The sequence below is a fragment of the Apteryx rowi genome, unplaced genomic scaffold, assembly GCF_003343035.1.
Source record: "Apteryx rowi isolate R43461 unplaced genomic scaffold, aptRow1 scaffold_203, whole genome shotgun sequence".
Taxonomy (NCBI): Eukaryota; Metazoa; Chordata; class Aves; order Apterygiformes; family Apterygidae; genus Apteryx; species Apteryx rowi.
In genome coordinates, this window is record NW_020448342.1 from 86,793 (window position 1) to 109,058 (window position 22,266).

Consider the following 22,266-nt stretch of genomic DNA (forward strand, 5'->3'; position numbering starts at 1 on the left):
AAGTTTTACTTTGCAAAAAGGTGGATGGCTATTCCTAATGCACTGATTTCATTTCCTCTGGACGGTGGGGAGCATTTTTATCAGAGACATATCTGGAAAGGCTGGTGTGACTAGCTATATACCAACAATGCTGAAAATAACAACATTTATGTACTGAAGTTACTTCCACCTGCTGGGCTGCAAAGACATATTTTTGCTGGAATAAACAGTGATTGAAAGATCCTGAGACACTCTTTCTTCACTTTATTCCATGATATTTGTGAGTTATGCCTTGAATAATTGTCAGCAGTGGTGTATCTAGCTATAGAAAGGTTAAAGTTGTATGATAAATTCATCAAGAGAACCCGTATCTCCCAGCTTCTCCATTTCTGTGCTCCCTTCCCAAAGGGAAGACAGGTCATTTCAGTGTATTTGCACAGCGCTCAACTGTGAGAATCCAATCCTAGCAATAGTGCCTTAATATGAATATTAAATAATGCTACAAGTAGCATTACTGTAAGTAATAATGCATACAGCAGCAGCTCTGTACATAGTGTTACAAGTGAGCATTTAGGGGCTCTGTAGAAGTCAGGACTACAGAGCAAACACCTGGTTAAGAAAAATTTTGTTTAAGTAAATATAATACTTTCCAAAATGAACTTTTGATCTTTCAGCATTTAATCAGTTGTCAAGAAATCAGTTCAAGCAAAATGTTGTGCCCGTCATGAACATGTAATCCCACAGAAATTGTACCGCGCTCTGCCAACTAATTAAACCCAACGCCATCTGGGGCACATAACTTTGTATTGTTCAGTTCTGTGGGAGACTAGCACTCAGACGAAAAATTAGTGTGGGAGGTGTTTCCCACACCTGTCTGCTCGGCTCACCAAGGACCAAGAAAAAAAAAAAAAAGCCTTGCAGCTGTGGCTATGCTATGTTATATTTCTAAGCTAATGTTTCCAAGACCTGGATTAGCAGTGGCATGTTGCTTTCCCCATAGGAAATCAGATGGGAATGGATAGTTGTCTGGACATTTCCATTTGGAACTCCTTTACTCTAGTTCTCTTCCATAGGCAATTTCTCGGTCTCTCAGCCGTGCCTATTTGTTGGGATGGCATTATGGCTGTTTGCGAGTTGGTCATAACTTTTAATTAGGGCATAGATGCCAAATGAGCATGGATTTAAATATCTAGTCTCAGGGATGGTAAAAATCACTGACTTTCGTACYAGGACACCTTGCTCTGATTGTGATTCTGCTCTGGTTTCTTGTGCCTGCTGTAGCCACTTAYCCCTATTTCATGTATTCCCCCTCCCTGCTGTCCCACTAATTTCAGAGAGGCTACGCAGGTGTCTGGGTCTGCCGTTGTAATTGACTGTTTGGCAGTTGCAGGAGAACCCAAGGTCTGCTTTTTATTTTTCATTGAGCTCTCCAGGAGTTTTAGAAAAGATGTAGCTCACTGATGTCTCATTTACTGGAGAACGGTTCCCTGTGCTCCCCAGCAAAGTCTGTGAGAGTTTCTGAAGCGTAGGGTGGCTCGCAGAAATGCCAGGCAGTGAGGAAGAAGGCTATGCTGGCAGCATCCCCATCAGAGATATCCCTTGATGTCTCCATATGGTCTAAGCCTCTTATTTTTGGCAGGCTCTTTTCTCTCTTCACTGCTGCTTCTCATTCACTGTGTGGACTGATTGCTATTGGAAGCAAGCGTGAGGCTCGAAACAAAAGCTAACTTAATACAATAAGCTGAAGGTTGGCTGTGTTATAAAAATTTCTGAAAATGAACAAAATCAATGGCTGTTCATGTAGTGTCTGTGTCTGGAGCAAAGGGCAGGAACAAGCAGTTAAGCAATGCACTGAGCTTGGATGTGGATATACTCAACCCCATTATGCTTTGCTTGCGCTGAAAATTTTCAGAAATGTTTCCGTTGTTGGAAACTGGTGCAGGCGCTGGTGATGCTGGTAGTCCTCAGAGAAACCAAACAAGTCCCCTTCTGCTCCATCAGCATTGAGTGCTGATTCCTGGTGGTGAGAGTGGGCCAGTCCCCGTCGATGCCTGTTGTAGGTGTTGGYGCAGAGCTGAGTGCAGAGCGGTCTGGGGCAGTTCTGCACTGCTGGTTACAGGGTCTAGGTCCAGCAGAGTTTGGGTTCTGATGCTGGAGTTTTTGAGTCAGAGATGAGAGCAATGGGGGTTAATAACGAAAATCTCGTAATAAGTGGTAATATGGTCCTTAACAAGGTCGTCAATCTGGTCAAACGGGGCAGCACTGAATGAAAAAAAACCTCCAGCTACCTAAGGTTCACCCTTTTCTTTTCTTCAGAGTTGAACTGCCTGGGCAATAACTCAATAAGAAGTCAGTCAAATGGAGACTTGGATTACCTGATGATGTTGAGGCTGGCGGGTGAGTCACATGAATTTGAAGTTTATCAGTTAAGAGTCTCTCTCAGCCTGAAAACCAGAAAGATTGGACTAGAGTAGGGCATGGCAGCAAAACTGAGAAGAGACCGCATGCTTAAGAGGAGAAACTATGTTGGTGGAAGAGAAATTATCCTGAATTCCTTCAAAGTCTGTGACCTAAATCTAGAAGGCACTTGAGGTTAGTGAGAAACACGAAGCAAGGAAATAGAACACCTCTGTATTTTGTTTCGTGCGTGTTTCTTGTGCCATCTAACAGCACTTGTTTTTGAAGTTTTGCGTAATCTGTTTTGCTTGTTTCTGCTACTACGTGTCCCTAGAGCAGTGTACATTGGGGTGCCTGATAAGGTGGAGCTTTGTGAAATGTGATTTGTTCCTGCCAATATTTATGCTCAGTTTGCCCCTTCTTTGCTCTGTTTTAATATCCATGTTGTCTTCTGTTCATTTTTCATTCTGAATATAAACCTCGCTTCTTCCAGTTTAATGTTTTTCTGTATGGCATTATGTTCAAAACGTTTCAAATTTCCTGTCTGTATATAGACTCGATAACTGAATATGAGTATATGTTTCTGCTTCTTTTTGAAGCAGTAGTAGAGCTCCCATAGGTTTCCRTGGTGCTGGATCAAGCCTTATCTTACTAACATCTGAGATAATGAATGCATTATAATGTGCATTTGCACTTAAAAATGTAATGCATGTTGAACATATTAGATATTGCTGTGGAAACCAAAGTACATTTAAGAGGACATCCTTAAATCTGTGGGTGGATGCCTATTACCTGAAATCTTATTTTTATAAGTAAAACAATTTAACCAGAAAACATAGAGACACAAGATCTTACAAAAATGGCTTCAACTCCTGGGATGGAGGAGCCATGGTAATATTTGACAATAGTCTCTTCTAGAAGCATTTGCTTTTATGTTTTGTGTATATATATGTGTGTGTGTATATTTAGTTTATGTCTTCAATGCATGTGGCAAGTAGTTTAGAAGCAGAAAATGTCAAGTTTTAGGATCTGAAATTAATGTCTATTATAATGGTTATAACCTAATAGAGACTATTGTAGGTGTTTTCTGCAACTCTTTAGTTAATGAACTGCCATTTTCTTTTTGAAGGAAAACCAAACAAGCAAAGAAAAAAAAAAAAGTGCCATATAATGACAGGACCTATTTAAGAGCAAGTATTTGTACTGTTCTTCTTAGTTTCCAGGTTCTTCAGCAGTAGCTAACTACCAAATACTGTTCCCCAAGCTGTTCATATTCCAGCTGAAATAATCAAGGATGCTGGCACATGAACAAGGACAGTGTGTTAGTTTTTGTGGCATTAAAAACAAAAGATAAAATCGTTGCCAAATGGGTAGGCACAAGAGTGTTAGGGAAAGATATTTTATTTCAGACTGAAGCATTTTATGACAAACAATAAAGTAACAACTATATCGAAATCAGTTGATAGCATTCCCTAAAATTTGAATTTGAAACAATTTCCAAAAAATGTGAGCATTAGACTAAAACATTGTAGCTAATGGTTTCAAGGGCATTGTGCTGTTAGTCAAAGGACACTCCATTAATGAGAGTAGCCAAATGTTAATATATAGGTTATTTATGTTTTTCTTCATCTCCTTTGTTTACTGAGTGATTGGGATGCTAGAGATTAAATCACTCAAAAGTAACTCAGTTTAAAATCTCATCTCAAGGTTGTATATTTCAGGATTGGCATATGACAGTGCTTAAAACAAAGATGGATTTCTGGTATCTAGTGTTTTGGGGGTTGGACATTAGGGATTGAGCATTGGCACAATTCAAAAGATGTGTGCAAGCTTCCATGTGTTTATGGTTGCTTTAAAAGTCATTTCTGTCTAGCTGAAAAAAGTGTTTAGCATGAGGATCTTTTGACATTCTTAACCCTGAAATAACTTTCAGAATATATCTGTTATTACATGCATGTCAAGCAGTGACAAATATAGATGCAGCCTATATGTAATTTTACTCTGTGCAGCAGCACAGATGTGCCATAGGGTGAATATAGGGTATTTGTATCATCTTAGATAATCATCACTTATGTAGATACAGCTTTGGAGGAGCTGGCACTTAACAGCTGTGCTGCTACTGAGAGTAAGGACAGCTGTCAGGTCTGCGGCTTGCCTCGTGTAACGTGGCGGGGAGAAGGTGGGTGGCGCAGAAAGTGGCAAAAGTTGTACCGTGCTAAATTAATCTTTGGGGAAAGCTCTCAGATGGCCAAATGTTCCTAGAATCTTATGCAAAGTTATTAGCGAAAGAAATCATTCAAATATCCAAAGTACTGCTCTGAGAACAAAAAAATCCCAAACAACAAAAAAACAAAAAAAACCCCTTTATGCCAATGACAATCACCAGTTAAAAAGCAAATTCTGCTGCCTGTGTAGAGGAAGGAGGAGCAGTACAGTTCTTTTCCATAAATCACTGTCTAAATAATTTCATATGAAACAAAATTAAAAAGCAGTTTACAACTCTATGACATTATGGTAATAAGAAAATTTGCACTAATCAAAAACCTTTGAGGAAAATTAGATATCCTATGGCTGTGGGTGTGTTCTCGCACTGCTGTTGTAATTTCCTGCCTGATATAACTGGCTTCATTTCCTCCTCTTCTCTCCCCAGTCCCAGAATGTTTTTTGCCCAGAATTGTCACATTGGGGATTTTATTTGAAGTCGCTTTGATCTATGTTTAGTGTCAGGCTATTTTAGGAAAGGCAGGAGCTGCGCCTTCTTTGGACAGCTAGTATCTTCTGGGACTATCCCGGGCATCTCCTGGGCACAGGATGTGCTGCTGGGACCTAAAAAGCAAAGAAAATACCCTCATCAGTGCCCCGAGGGGTTTTACACCCGGTGCTCAGGAGTGTTAATGCTCTCCAGCGGGCCTGGGATGTAAAGCCAAACGCTGTTGAGGTGAGCGGTTGTTTCCGCCAGCAGCCAGAACGCCGTAAAACCAAAAGGAGCGTGGGGAGGGCACATAACATTTGCTTCAGAGCAGGGAAAGAGGGGTAAGCGAATTGTTGCTAGGCAATAGATTTCTAGATGACAGTTCCTCCGCTTTGCTAAGTGACCGGAGTAATTATTTTTGGCAAATCTGCATAGAGCTCTGTGGGCTGTCACTGGTCTGCAAAGCAGAAACTGGCATATAAATACAAAAAATAAACCTGCGCCTTTTATAAAACTGGAGGAGGTGCAAGAACGAGTTACCTGACAAAAGTACGCTTTCCTTTGCYTGTCTGCAGGGGCGTTTTTGGCCTTCCGAACTTGTTGGGAATGAGAATAACAGTATCCTGGGGAACTGGGGTTGTGCAGATCCTTTTCCGAGGTCTTTGACAGCTGCTGCCAGGGTGTTTCATCCGTGCCATATTTCTGGGGCTTCCTGTTGGCACGGGGGGAAGTCACAGAGCCAGTGTCGCTCTTGGCACGGTGGCAGGTGGCTTTGACAGTGCCAAAGGGTAGTGGGCACTTAACAGCCCGGCGTCTTCACCGGGCTCTGAAGGGGAGCATGCTGGTGCAGCCAGCTGCGTGGAGTCCCTCTGACCAGCGCTGAACGGAGACGCTGACATACGCGGCTCGGACCTTTCCCAGTAGCAGCGGCACCACTTGGGGAAGCATAAAACCATGCTCCCAGATTTCTGCCTCGGTGTTTTCTCCACTCATGCAACTCGAGTTTGGCCCTCGAGAGGACTGCTTTGCTTGTTCAATCATCCTGCTTGAGAACCTGCAGGGAATGGCCTTAGAAGCATACGTCAAATCTGTCTGTTTTATTTTCAGGCTCCATAAAGTAGGCCAAATTTGCTAGGCTTGGGAAAATGCTGAAATAAAAACTCCATAATCTTTCTGATTAACAGTGAGTTTTATCATGATAAGTGGTATAGGCTTATAATGTAAACCCATGTGCTTGCTCATTATGTTAGGGTTGAATCTAACCCACTGACCACAGCTTATTATGAAACCTGAAACAACCTAAAAATTGCCTAGTTTTGGGTTACGTTACAGACTTGAAACTCAGCCCGTGTTCAGGGAAGGGTTCCCCCTGCTTTTTGTTTATTTGTTTGTTTTAGTTTTATAAAGCTTATTGAGAAACCTTGGGGTGATCTTAAGGCTTAGGATACAAAACCCGGTGAAACTCTGCATTTCTGCTTTGCTTTGCGGGGATTGTTTTTAATCCTTCATTTGAACTTGAAAATCAAAGCAAACCTTGGGCAGCAATTTCCCAAATATTGAAAGTGAAGAGACTGTTCATGTAAACATCTGTCAAGCCAAATGGCTAATTTTGTTCAGCTTTTGTGCTGCTCCACATGAGCGCGAGGTGCTCTTCCCTCGCAAGACACGGGGATGGCTTCGCGCTATCGCACGGCTTTGCGCTAGCGTTGATGCCAGGCATGGGGAACCCGCTGGTGGAAAATCCTGCTGGAAAGAAGCAGCAGCACAACCGAGGGTGGCCAGCGATGCAGTGAAGGGACTGAGGCACAGAGGGAGGGCAGGAAGGGCAGGTGACAGCAGATGGCCGGGAGCTGCGCTGCCGCAGGACGTCACCCTCACTACTTTTCTGGGTGATGCTCTCGGGGGTCCCTAAGCAGGGAGCGTGATGGAGAAAGATGACAGGAGAGAAACAGATTTTTGGAGATTGTGGTTAATGCTCCGGKGTCTGCAGTTCCCTGTGCCAAGTGACAGGAAAAGATAGGTGGATGCAGCCATCGTAATTGCTTTGGAAGTGTACGTATTTCTCTGCACGCTGCTGTGGGTACAGCTCTCGCTAAAAGGACTTGCCTGAACCAACAGCACTTTCTTTTCATCTGCCGCTTTGCTCTCGGGGGACATTGCGTAGTCGGTGGCCCCGGTAGAATAAGATCAAGTAGCTCCAGCAGGTTTTGGAGCAAGGTAGGATGTCATTTAAATAAGATGATGCACATGTATGGTGCAATTGCAGCTCCCTGCTGCAAGGGCATAACAAACAATTAAAGAGCAGTTTCCTCTGGGGATAAACGGCTTTCAGGGAACTACTCCAGTTCATATGTGAATTATATATGTATTACTAGGGACAAATGATCTTGTAAAGTGAAACGGCTGAGAAAAGCCTCTGACAACACTCTGTGTAACCACAAGGGAGCTTGACTGTGTTTGCTGATGAGGGGGAGAATTTTTAGTGGACTGCAGTCAATAAAATGTGTTAAAGAAACTACAATAGCCTTAGTTTCTCGTTAAGCAACAGAGCCCAACCTGATAAAATGTAAACTCAATGAGCAAGCAAAATCATCCATTTAATTTCAGCTTGAAGAGCAGCACTAGATTACATCCAGTTTACTGTTTGGCATGCTGATGGCCAAATGGTATACGGGTATGTGTGTGCCCTGAAGGTATCAAAGCCAAAATACAGAAATAGGCTGGAATTACATAGAAACATCATATTGTAGAGGAGTGGGTCCCTGATTTTCTGAAAAAGAGATCATATGAGGGATGTGGAAACACAATAGGGGGAGATCAGCGAACTGCTGTAATTGGGACCCATCTTCCAACAGATACTGCGGAAGTTAATTTTCCATAGGTGACTCTAGGAGCTTGCGTGCTTGCACTGAGTCATGGGCTCCTGTATATCACAGAGGACAGGTGACTGAATTTACATGCTTATAAATACTGATGGCTGCTAATGAGCTGACTGAGAAAATAACCAACAGCATGAGTCATCCAATATATTTCTACTGTCTTTGGGTGGAGAGGTGAGATATGTGTTGATATCAGAGATGATCAGAAAAGTAGAAGGGAGGTCCTGAAAATTTGTTTAGAGAAATACAGATCCTGCCAAAGCTTTTCTGAAGTGCCTTTGAAGTTGCATCTGTGGGACCAGCAGAAGAAAGGGGACATTTAGTCCAGACTCAAATTGTAGATGAAAGAAGGCTGAAAAGTGGATTGACATTTTTAGTAGATGAGAAATCTTAAGGAGTTTGACCCCACGTAGAAGGAATGGCAGCTGTTTCGATGATTACAGGCAAGACTGGAATTTTAAACTGATCAATGGAAGAACGTTTTATGTAATGTATTAGTGCTTTATAGTGCATTAATTTGTGTAACACTAGTACATGAAATCAAGAAGATGAGGGGCTCTGCAGGAGCTGGAGGGAGCGTATTACACAAACAAATATAAATCCAGTGGCAGAACAATTTATATAAGAAGGGATGTAAATTCGCGCAATAATGGTCACAAGACAATTGTTACAGGAAAATAGCAGAAGATGAARCTTCTTTGACTGATCCATAACATTGCCTGTTGTGCAGTTCTCTAAGTCTTTATTGCAGGGGGTTGTTCCCTGGCAGCTCCAAACCTCTGGATTAGGTTCCAGTGTCAAGCAATTCCTGTTCCTGGAAGTTGAGAAATGAATTCACAGTTGTGTTAAATTCAGCCAGCTAAACTGAAAAGACTTCCCTCAGAAACAGAACTTGTCTGACCAGTTAACATATCCCTTTGTGCTTTCTAACTACTTGATAGCTCAAAAAAGATTCTTTAAAAAAGATTCCAAACAATTTCTGTGTTTTTGTGGCCCTGATATTCAAACGTTGCATGTTAAATTATTTCCTCAAATTTTGTAAATATTGAATCACTGATGATTGCCATAGATACAGCATTTATGGCTGATATATGACAGTTAATCATGATGCTATTTTGGGATTAGTATTTAATCCTGTCTGCCTGCCTGAAATCTTGTTGTTCATGGGAGCAATCAACTCCAGCATTTCATCCTTACAGTTTTAATACAGTGTAAAAGAACGAAAGTTGCAAAAGATAAACAGCAATACACGCACTCTTAAATTACCAGTCTAACGCTTTCATCTACCAGGCAGCATTGCAGTCTTGCTACCATTGCCCTTTCTTTGAACTTGTAGAGATGTTTTATTTAATGGAAAGCCACTTGGCGTTATTTGCTTCAATGTGGCTTTATTTGCTTTTTTCTGATAGGTGCGCTGTATGGCTTGCGGTACTTTGAAGTAACAACAATTCAGCTCTTTTGCGAATAACGTTAGCTTTCACTGTTTCCAGTTGTGTTAGCAAGCCTCGGTTTTCTGTTGTTTTCTTTGCTGTATTTACACCTATTGTTTGAAGATTTCCTTTTTTTTTTTTTTTAAAAAGCCAAACTGAACAGTCTTTCCCAAAATACCTAAATACACTTTTTTGTATAAAGTATATTTTTTGTGCTTATATTATGAATATGCAACAGTGCCTCCCAAATCATCCTCCCTTATGTGTCATCCAAATTCTTGTGGGGCTTTTGGTTTGAAATTCTTCTCCAAACAGAATGCTTCATTTATTGGTATATGAAACTGTGAAATGCTGTCCTAAACAAGTACAATACTGTTTTTTTTCCGACTGAAAGACTAGGAGATGTAAAAATCTCTAGTGTGATTATGTTTAATCACTAGTAGGAACAACATGGAAATATGCAGCATTATTCCCAAATGATTCTTTCTTTGTTTGGCATCTGATGTTTGATCCTACAAACCCTTACTCATGAAATGAAGATGCRAATACGAAGATTTGTGTCTTATAAGAGCTTTGATTTTTTGGATGAAGGACCTCCTTGTACCATAGTGGTTTTTAAAGTCACAGCTTGCACAAAAGCATTGTGGCCTGAACTGTGTGTAATAGGCATGTACGTGGGGAAGGCTGATTTTGAACATTGAAGATTCATAGTACAGGCTTACAGAAGATATTCATATATCACTTATTTAAGTATTTTTTCGTGTAGACTTTTTGATTTGTTTTTATCCTGGGAAAACTTCAAACAACCTTCTTCAAAAGGGTAAATTACTGTTGTGTCACTTAAGAGCCTTTTTATAGATTTGGAGTGAAAAATATTTTTAATTTAAGAAGTGAAGTTAGGGTTCTGAGCATGCTCTATGTATAGCAATTTACAATTATTGAAGTAGTTTGATTTAATAGGCTGCGTCTCTCGGAGAATGAGGAGCACTTGCATTACACTGTGCAAGCTCACAAGTYGGAACCTGATCACTTCCAAACTGAAGAGCTTATAAAAAATGTGAAKTACTCTAATAATTTTAAATTACTCTATATTGCACATTTTCAGGTCTCTGATCACCTCCAAATTCAAGTGCTTATAAAACTGCTYCAATAATTTTAAATTGCTATGTGCAGAGTGATTTAAAATTGTTAAAGTGCTTCAAAGTTTTTTAATAAGTACTTTAATTTAGAAGTGAGTTGAGCAATACTCCAGTATACCTTCAAGAGATTATTAAACTGATGTAAAAATTTACCATCTGGAAAGAAAATTAAACTGTTTAAAAAAAAGATAAAAAAAGGGAGAGCGAGAGAGAGATGGAGAGAGAAAGGGAAGGGGAGAAGGTATAGGAGGAAACAGTCTGGTGATGGTGGAGATTAGGAAGATGAGGAAGCAGGGAAGGAATATACCCCCAAGAGGCTCCTCGTTTTCTTTGCTGTGTGAGAAGTAAGTTAATAGAATTCTAGACATGACAATAGCAGCTTAAACGTGGCTGGGAAGCTTTCCCTAAAGTTATGGTGACATGACTCTTAAAGTTACGTAAGACAGTGACAGATTAAAGGAATCCATATGTTTTAGGAAGAGCACAGTTGACAGACTGAAGCTCTCCTAGGCTATTCAATATCTAGCCTGATACTGAATGGATATGCAGATACATGTTTTTTCCTTGAAGGTCTTCAGGCTACAAAGCTGCATAGCACTCTTAAGTTGTAATTATTTGTGTAAAATAAACACTTGAACTTATCTCTAAAACAATAATTCTAAGACTAAGAGCATTTCTGTCTAACAGAACACACTTTCTGTAAGGGTGTTGCTTAATTTTGATTCACCCACACCTAGTATTATGTCCCATATTTCTAGTAGAAGTTGGGAACATAAATGCCAATTCATTTAACACAGCATATTAAAAATGTAATTGCCATTACGGTAATGAAATTTGTATCTCGGATGTTTTCTCTGTTGCTGTAACCCTTTTGTTTTTAATCATTTGCCTTGCATTTTGACATATCAGTAATATGACTAGTAGGAACAGACCTTCCTATAATTTACAGAAACAAGAAAGGCAAGACATTACACCATCTAATACTAGAAAAACAAACTAATCATATATCTATCAGTTTTCCTATGAAATACTTATCCAGGTAGGAGAACTTAAGTGATAGCCTTAGCTGAATTACCTTATATGAATATGTATTTTTCCTGGACTTATCCTTGTTACTGGTCCTCAGAGCCTGGTCCAGGCGGACTTTGGGCAAGTGCAGCCTGTGCTGAGATTTTTGAAATATCCACAAAAATAATATCCACAGCTTTCTTCTGTTGGGATATCCAAGCAGAGGGGTGGGCTTGAGTGGCCCCAGGGAGCAGCGGGAGGCTGGCAGGGGCACCAAGAGGACAAGGAAGGTGTTGGCAGCTGGGGCTCAGGAGGCAGAAGAGGATGAGACAAGCAGCTATTTCTCCCTGTGTTCCCTTTCCTTTTTTGCTATTAGGAAGATGGTGCTTTGTTTGRTGGGAGTGCACGCTGTGTTTTCAATACTTACTTTGACCTTTAATCAATGTGGATTGATTCTGTGAAGACCTGAAGTCTCCGACCTCTGGCTGCCTTTGCAAAAGTAGCATTAAAACATGCTAATGTCTTTCAGTTGTTGAAAACACCAGAAATACATGAGGGACAAAAATAAATGGTGCTTTCAAGCTCATGTAATAACTTTTGTATTGCTTGAAAGACATGCAGAGGTGGTTGTCATCAGGAAAACGTTTTGTATTTCAAATCCAGGATATGGAAGAGGGACTGGGCTGTACAGTGAAGAGGGAGCAGCCATCACCTTATCAAGTGCTAAGTGTTTCAGAAATAACAAATGCACATATACAGTTCAAGAGTGTCAGCATCAGCTTGCTTTCACAGGCCAATTTTAAATTGCGCTAGTATCCTATAATGAAATATTTCCCCATACAGTTATGTTCAAATCCAGCATGCAGTCAGCACTCAGCCAAGGTGCTTCCTCAGGAACCGACACTGCAGGACGTGCCGCAGAGTGGACCGGCTCCCTTCTGTAAATAATGTCATTGTGTCCCACATCTGTTGTCCTCTCTAGGGATTAGAGAAGTTGCAATGGGTAAGTCGCCATCTGATTTTATCCATCAGGTTGCTAAACTCTTGCTATCCTAAAGAAACGTAGCAGAGTTGTTGAAACTGCTGAAGATCTTGCCCCATACTTTTTGCTTTATGCTGGAGACGGTTGTGTGGAGAGGCAGGTGTATGAAGTGCTGTGGGTGTTTGAGCTTTTGGAATCCACCTTCGGGGTTTCAACGCTTATTGGAGGCCGAGCCAAAATTGTGGATCAGAGTACCACTGATCTTTGGGGAGAGACAACATTTAATATCAGGATCTGCTCCGTTGCTGTGTAGGCCTGTCTTTAATTCTCAGGGACACAGAAACATGTCAACTGTCCTTTTTCCCCCAAAGAACTGTGCTGCCTTTAGAAAAAAATTTCTTTCCTTATAGCTGTGAATTACAGAAGAACACAGCAATAACTATCCCACTGATTAGTCATACCTTTTTAAAAAAAACCCTTTAAAGTACTGAACAAAAAGATCAATACCCTGATTTCCTTTTTCATCTGCCTGGACCATGAAACATAGACCTCTTACTTTGTTTTGTGTGTAATGAAGGAGGTAAGGTAGTGCTGGTAGAAAGAAAGATTATCTCCCTGTGGTAAATATATTGATGTTACAGACAGAGGCAGAGAACAACATGGAGACTAATGAAAAATTTGACTGCTTTCCATTCCTTCCCTACTTTTCAGCTTAGTGCTGCTGCATCCCACAGTGAATTACTAGCTACAAAGAGAAGGAACTGTTTAGGGACTGACAATTGAGAGCATTTACAATTAGCTGAATTGATTAACCTTTACAAATGCTGTTACTTTACGAGAGTGTTTTTTTTTTTTTTCCCCCAACACTGGTTGAACAATATGCCTTATTGATTAAACACACTCCTTTACGGTAGCGCTGATTTGTCTATGACTTCCCCAGCCATAAAGCCTGCCTGTGTAATAGCCGCTACGCGCTCTTGCGAGCACTTGCCGCCMGAGACGGATTGGCGTTGTGCAAATGTCTCGCCCTGTCTGGAGCTTCGGGGGTCACTCTGCAAGAGCAGCGGGAGTAAATCTGCGTTCCCGGGCCGTGTGTAATCAAAGGGAGCTCTCCTCTTTAATATAGCTCGCCTACTGTCTGCAAGGCATGTTTTCCTGCCTTGGCGGGAAGACTGACAGCTCAACATAAACATATAAGTAAGAGACATTATGTGCAACAATGGTTGCAGCTTGGATTGTGGCATTTTATTTTGCATAGGCAACACAGGGATTTGACGGTGAGGATTCTGCTTTGCAGCAACAAGGGTTTTTGAATCGCTTTTAAAGCTGGTGGTGGTGGTGGCCATGGAGAAGAAGGTCTCCAAGAGATGCAGGTCACGTGGAAGCTGGGTGTCGTGTCAGGCGGGTGCTTTCCTAACCTTGTCTTCCCGTAAAGTTGCAGGAGCACACACACAAAATGCCACCCGGGCATTTCTTTCTTGTTTTGGCGGAGGCGTGAGTGGCATTTTTGTGATCATGAAGGTTAATGACAGCTCAGACAGCTTCACTAAAAATTCATCCACCCTCTCCCAGGTGTTCCTAGTGCTCACTGTACCTGGAAAAACTCTCCACTTAAAGAGGGAGAGTAGAAATTTAATTTCCCTGCCAGCTCAAGCTGAGGCTTCTTCTGTACAGAGACTTTGATCTATCCTCAATCATGCTGAATTACGTGTGTTGTTCTATCACTTGGTTTTCAGCTCAGCGGGGCCTAAACAGAGAACACCAAACTCATTTCACTGACGACTATAGGCGGGTTCACAAATGCCCTCAAAGGAGCGAAAAAGCCATTGGCCTTTATTCGCCTAAAAGAATCATTAAGAATTAGGGTTTTGGCAACATTTCTCTTTCAGGATTTTGGCAAAAAACAACAAAGAAAGGATTGCCAGTAAAATCTGAAGGCACAAAAAGCAGGAAACAGCCTAAACGAAGCACTCTTAAAACACAGAAACTGCTTTGAAGAGACCTATGATCTAGCATATGTTAACATAAAAGATAGAAATAGTACACAAATCCATATAGTTTGTATATTGAGATATGTGTAAGCATGTGCATGCAGTATATTTAAACATGCCCATCATCGAGTATTTTATGCTGAATAGAAGAGAACTGATGTCATTCCATGGATCAGAGGAACAATGGTGGCACTCAGCCATTTCTTTTCTGAGTAACTGCTGTGTTTTTAAAAATAAAAAAAATCGGGGAGCTGCTGTAGCAAAGTCTGTAGCATTCACAGCATGACAAACAAATTAGAAAACAGCAGATGCAGCACAAATTAAGATGTATTTAGCACAGCAGCCCATCAGATGTGTGAAAGTCTTTTGTATATCAGCTTTGCAAGGTTGATGTATTGCACTTTAGACAGCTGATAATGAACCCTTCTAGCAATTAGAGGTGGAAATACTGAGGATTTGAAATTGTGCTGTTCCCAGTGGGGGAAGGGGAGGAAAAAACAACCCCCCAAAACCCTTAGTGACAAATTTACTGCTTTGTGTGTGTGCACTGGGTAAGACAAAGCAAATGTTTCAGTTTGTGCACAAGTACATTTTGAATTTCTGACTTATTTTTTACATTTAATGCTAATGTAATTATTGTTTCATTTTGTGTGTCATTTAATAAATGTATATTTCTTTGCTGATGTTATATGAGTTTTGTGGCCAATACAATGTTTCTTGCTTATGTGATGCATTATTTAGTCATCTGATGGGAGGACAGCAATTTCAGTAATCTAGTCTTCAAACAGCAATAAGCCTTTTAATGGTTTAACTAATTTACATCTTTATGGTTTGTATCATATTTTGCTTTTCCGTAGTGCTGCTGCTACCCTTCCTCTTTCAGGTATGCTTCTYGCAGCCCAGAACACAGATTTAAAAACCTTGATGAAAGTTTTGCATATGCAAAGGGGTTGTGAGGTTCGAGGCTCAACCTGACTTTCTTCTGAGCTTGATCCTCCTAGGTGCTGAGTGCTCTCAGCTCCAAGGAGATGTAATAGGGATGGAGAGTACTTAGCAGCTCGCATGCCTGAGCCCCCTGAGGAGAGCGGCATATTACAGTGGAGCTGCGATCTGTCCACTATATAGATAATAACAGTTTCTATTCATATAAGGTCTTTCATCCGAGCATCTCGGGATGCACCACAAATTGCACCTGTGCCACACCATGCTGTTGTTATGGCTGCGCAGAGATTTGACACAGGCAGGCGTGACAGCTCTTTGGTATAGGTGGATAAAAGGAACGTGTCTTTGTGCATCCTCTCTGGGCTTGCTACGATCAGTCTTTAGGTATAGAATCTCTTTCTTGTGAACTAGCATATGTATTTAGTGTGAATTCTGGTTGCTTAAAAAAGGTCTTCTGTAGGTGTGTGGGCATGCAGCCTGTCTGATTATTATTATTAGACTTGGCACTTGTGTTCTCTCCTCCCTGCCTCCTTTTTGGCTTTTGGATGACGTGAGACTGGAGGTGAGCTCCTTTTAAAAGAGCAGAGGCAGCACCAGACCCCCTGGGCACCAGGAAAACCCAGGGTGGAAGTGCAGCCTCCTTACTGCTGCCTGCACTGCAGTGTAGGCGGTACCCATGGGTTCCCACAGAAGAAAACACCTGTCGGCCTCATAATTGATGTGAGCAGAACAACGATATTATGAAACTGTGTTGATGGCCACAGGCCCTAGATTCATAACAGGCCATCAGAAATCTGAGCTGTAATTAAAAAAAAAAAATCAGGACTTCTGTAAAGGAAGCATGGGAACAACTTTGTGAAAAGTGCATTCTTGTGTAGTGGTAGGAGATAGAGCTGTCAACACAGTGTGTTTGAAGGTTGGAGGGGGAGGTGTGAGCAGTCTTGTGCAGGAATGATGGGGCTCCTCTTCTGTCATTCTGCATTGTCTGTGCTTTCATAATTAAGATATGCAGCTGATGACAAAACGAACAAAAATTGTTCTGTGATTTCTGTTTGGTTTCACTGGTTGTAGGATAACTTTTTAGTCATGCTTTATGTTATGGGCCACAAAAGGTTGAGAACTACTAATGCACAGTCTGTGTGGCTGGCTGGTTTGTGACACTGAACTAGTCCATTGCCGTATAAAATCACGTCTGGGACTGACTAGTAGAACTGGGGGGGCCACCTGCCTTTACCCTGTTATTTTGGGTTCTGGGGGTAATTCTTTGCATTTCTAGGGTTGAGTCCTCTCATCACTTTAGTGATTCTTTCCCCTTGTCTATAATGGACTTAATGTCAGAAGTGTCGTTCTTCCCAGTAAACGCACTTTATTTTGATAGAATTGTTACCAAATTTTGTGATCAAATAAAACATTGTATGTAGTGACAATAGACTATTTAACTTACTTCCATAAGCAGTCTAATCCAAGGTTCTGCAAATGGAAAGGCTAATACACCATATTACTCCATGACTAATCATCTTTATGTGAGGGGTGAGTAAACTATCTACCCTAGGGATTTGTCATAGGGACCATTTGGGTTCAAGCCAATAAATTTGGGTTCATGCCCTGAGCAAACAGTAAAACTATGATCTTGTTTTGGCTTTCAAACCACAGCTTTGAACCTTCATTTCAAAGCCGTATAATAGAGGTCATTATTAGCAGTGATCACTTGGTATGAGAGTTTTTAAATTAGACCGGATTGCCAGCCAAAGCACTCTGATTGCATTTAATCAGGAAGTGAAGATGATTCTCTCTGGGCAAATGAGTTACCTTTGCAGTACTCTGAAGAGAGACAATCAATCAGGCAGGTTTCCTTGTCATTTCAAGCTGCTTGCTTATCTAGATCCAGAATGACAATAGCGCCCAATAAATAAAACATAAAACATAGCCTGATAGTTTTGATTTTATAAAACCATGCTACAGAATCATTTCCTGATGAAGGCCAAGTGTCACTGTGACAGTGGCCAGCAAGGTTATTTTCTGGGTCACATACAGTTCATTCTTTATACTTCTGTTTTTCCTGCTGACTGTGCTCTGAATGATCATCTTAAATTTTGTTTTTTTATTGTAGTGATGTAAACAAGTTATGGCAGTTGACTATATAATAGCTAATTGAATGTTGGAATGCAGTCTTACCAATGGTATAATTCCTTGTGTCATGATTATTGATTTTTAACAAGTGTGTTTATATGCAAAAATGGACCATATTTGTGATGGGGAAGTCTTCTATACACAGAATAGGAAAAGTTATGATTTTTTGTTTTCCCATCATTCCGCTGTGCTGTATCTTGAGTGCATTTGCAATAATGCAAGGATCATTGCATTCAAGACATGATTTGTGATTAACAGCTGTAGCAAAGGTGGAGTTAGATGGATGACAGCTGCAGGGATGCAGAGTTTCTACCAGACCACCAGAGTAAGCAATAGGTTTTTTCCCTCGCTCTATGAGGTGGGGCTGGAGGACACACTAGGGCTATGTGGAAATGCTGAGATTCTTGACAGAATACCAAAATAAGTAAATTTTATAATTTAGAGTTTCTCCAGCAGTTCACCTTTTGCTCTCAATCTCAGAACTGTTGTGCTCTGTATCAAGGGCATAATGGAAAACTTGGTTGTTTTTCCCTCTTTCACATTGATTCTGTTATTCTAGGAAGATTTTTCTTTCTGTTATCCCCTGTGTCAGTTGTTGAAGCATATGAATAGTTTTAATTAAAATATGGCAAGCTTTAATTCGAGGAGTTTGCCTATTTATATTATGTCTGCAATAGAGGAAGTAGAGAAGGGTGTGTGTGTGGTGTAATCAACAACATTTACTGATCTAAATTGTCAAAAGCAGGCCCACCCTGTAACATTTGTATTGTATGGCCTCATTCCTCCTTAGAAAATGATAAGCCTTTCAAAGGGCCAGTGCTTCCTGTGAAGAAAACTCAACAGCCCGTCCTCTCATCCTGATGAAAATGCAGACACTTAACACACTTTTTCCTCCACAATTGCAAATAGCTAATCATAATTAGGAACCCTGCTGTTGGGAAAACTGATCACCCCTGGCACTAAAAAACCCTGCTGAAGTAGCAATTTTCCTTTTTTTTTTTTTTTTTTTTTTTTTTGTATTCTTTAAATCTTTCTGAAGCACTTGTTCAATTCCTACTAAGTGTCTGCACAGTTTGCCTGGGAGTAACACATGGACCCCTGCAGAAACAACTCTTCCATTGACCCCTCAGTGCTCCCACTCCCACGTTGTTTTTTCTGCTTCCTCACTGTAAACAGAGTGCTAATTGCATATTACTCATCATTCTTTTGCTCTTTGTTCCTTTGGCACGAGACTAGTGCGTGCATTTATTTTACCTCATATCGTTCTGGTCTCCTCATAAAATATACTGATTGGTTGAGCTTACCTGGAATTATATCACTGCAAGCAGAATGTTCTAGTCAAAAATATTTCAGTGTTGAAAAAACAATGAGTAAGGCATTTAAGAAGGATTAATGATCAATAGAAAGTTGATGATGGCTTGAAGCGTAGCCAAGGACCATTCACCGCAGCTGGGTAGGAAGCCTTATGAAATGCCCCACGCCAGTTCCATTATTGTTATAAATTTAAACATTTATCAGACATTTCCATTCAATAGTTGTCTCATTTCGTGTGTGGTGAGTAATAAGCCATTGACACATGTTTTGGCCTCTCACAATAATTTTAATTCTTGAGATCTATGCCCTGCATATCAGTCTGTTAAATCATGCATTTCTGGTCAGGCTGGGAGCTTGCAAGCTCTGGGCAGGCACCTTCTGCCGTTCACCGAGGCGAGTTTTTGCTTCCCTTTAAACTGCTGCATAATCCCGGTGCATTAAGATTTACGTCAAACTCCTCTTTTGCATTTAGGCAAACCCAGGGATGTGAGCGGGATGTGAGTGCCAGCTTGCCTTGTTTTCAGTGTTACCCTGTAAGTGATGCCTCTTTTTTAGCAGGGGGAGGAGACCCACCACACCAAGTGCTACAGTTTATTTTTGCCTTGCCATCTACATTTACATGACATTCTACCGGCTTTGATTGGCATGCCGTTAGTTTTACACCATTTAAAAGAAATTCCTGCAGTGTTTCCAGTGCATCCAAATAATTGAAAGACATGTCATGCTATGGCTTCTTTTAATGACATGCACCGCTGTTCAGTGCTACTGTAATGACACATCTGCCATTTTAGATGTCTAAACCAATATCTGTGGGGTTTTTTGTATCTCCTTGTATTGTAGTGTGCAGAACCAAGGGATTTTAAATAATCTGAACCTTAGTGTTAAACTGACAGAGGATGATTTTTTTTCCCTTTTTATTTTGTAATGAAATTGAATAGAATCCTGCACGAACAAGCCAAATTGTAGAAAGAGTCAATGTTCACACCATTTACCTTTGCCTTATTAAAGTCTATTTTCTTTGTCAACCTCAAGGAGTTTTGGTGAAAACAGGAAATACGTTTGGCTCTGGTAGTTCACTGTACAAGAGCCCAGCATTAAAATTTAGTATGGGCTCAGGGAAAACACGGCAGATGGTTCCTCTGATGCTGTGCATGTGATGGAGGCCATTTTTAAATGGGGACCAGCCAAAAATCTCCAGCTGTTTGGCACAGAAAGCTGTATTTTCTGTATTATGTGGTCCTGCTGCTAATGTGTGTTTATGATTGTATCTTTCTGAATTTTTAGTATTGACCTCAAGTTCCTTTTTTTGGCTGTCAATACTTGGGAGGAAAAAAGACACGTATAGATGTGTGTGTTTGTATACATATATAAATAAACACACACAAATACATGCATGTACATGCACACACAAAATGTATATATGTATGTATAAATGTATACATACGGTATGCTTTATTTCCACAAAAAGGAAAAATGAACAGAGAATGGGTGCAAAATCCCAGCTGATGACTTCACTTGCGAAYATTCATGGTACCTTTGTGGGAGAAACCCTTTCTTAGCGAACAGATTTCCATGGAATGACATTTGTGTCAAAGGGATATTAGTGCTCTAGGTTAGAATTTCCATTAAAGAGAAAAAAAAAAAAGAGGGAGAAACTTAGAAGCACCCCATGGTTTTATCTAACGTTTAAAGAAATTACTTTGTAAGAGGGCACTTTTTTTCCTCTTCCAGAGAAAAAGACTAGTTCATTTTAGGTCCTGTGGAAAAAAGAGGATACGAGTTTTATAAAACTAATTCTGAAAAGCATTTCAGATTCTTATCAAAAACATTTTGAAATTTAGGTGTTTGAAAAGATTTTTCCTAGAAGTTTGGTACTTGCAAAATTGGAAAGATTTAGGTTTTGCTTTTTTGGTTGTCTGATGCGCAGTTTGTCAAATGGACCATTCCTTTAGAAGCTCTGTGTTGATTAAGAGACATTTTCCTGGGAAAAATCTGAGCAGTAGAAAATCAAATTGGGAGGAGTACTAGTAAAGATGCTTAGCTGCAATGTGTCTCTTATTTAATATTATACTTTCCAGGACAGAATAAAGTAATTAAAAGAATCTGCTAAAACATTATGAGATGCAACAGGAAGATGCTTGCCTGAGTCATGAATTTTTTTTAACTGCTCCCTCATTTCATATTTGAGGTTTGCATCAAATTAAATGTCCTATGCTAAATGTATGGGAACAGTTTAGCAAAATAATATTTTGATAACGATTCTGCAACACTGTCATAGGCAGTTTTGCTTCTTTGCACCTCCCACATACAGATTGATGTTGATTATCCATTTGTTTTGGCAACCCAAGTCCTCCAGGGAATGACACAAATACATAACCTTTCATGGTAGCTTTTGCATTAGCATCTCGGATTTAGCTAAAACGTGTAAAAATTAATGTAGCCAGACAGCTTCCTATTGGTTACATATGAGGAGGCACAATGTGTAATTTATTCCTTCTGTCGTTAATTGTAGTTTATGCGCATCAGTTGCCTTACATTCTGTTTATTTCTGTAAGTGTTTTGCAACAGAATACTCATTTTGGCGAGCCCTGTTATGCTGTAAGAGAACACACCTTCAGTCCCAAGGGACGAGGTTTTTAGGAGATTGAATACTAATTCACTCAAAGCAAAGAACAAAGGTCAACATCTGCACCAGGAGTAGCAGTTTTATTTAAAGTCAGCTCCATGCACTTAAAAGGCCAGAATCTCAGCCTTCACTTGTAAATGGATAAACATATATTTGCTAGGCTTTGCTAATTTTCTAAGGAAAATGGCCTCCAAAACCTAAGGTCTAAGGACTGAATTTAAGGAACTGATGTAATGGTTTAACTGATGTTGTCGGAAAGGCCAACCTCAGTGGAGTTACTCTGAAAATGTGCTGATGTAACTAAGACGTAAAAGTCTTTCTAAATCCTTAAGAAATTCCTTTATGATTTTTTTTGTTTCAAGTTTCACCCTGACAGTATGCATTATTAAAAAGGGCTCCAAATGAAATATGAAAATTAAACTTGAACTTAGGCTGGAGACAGAATATTTAGGGAATGTTGGTTATAGAAGTTACCTTGTGCACACAGGCTGATTCTATTGCAACAGGATCCATATAGATTTCTTTCTTTTACCTTCTTTGAAGGATTTTTCAGAGTAAAGGAGGGGAAAAAAAAGCCATGTCAGGTCATTCAGTGTGCTTTATACGGTGTCTCTTTAATGCAAAATAGTAAGCTGTTTTGGGAAGGCAGACTGGAATTCAGGACTCCCTCTTGCCAGCAAACTGCCTTCATCCCTGCACTGTGGAGTTAAGCATTTTTCTTGCGTTTCCTCTCTCTGATTTCATGAATCTTGCATCT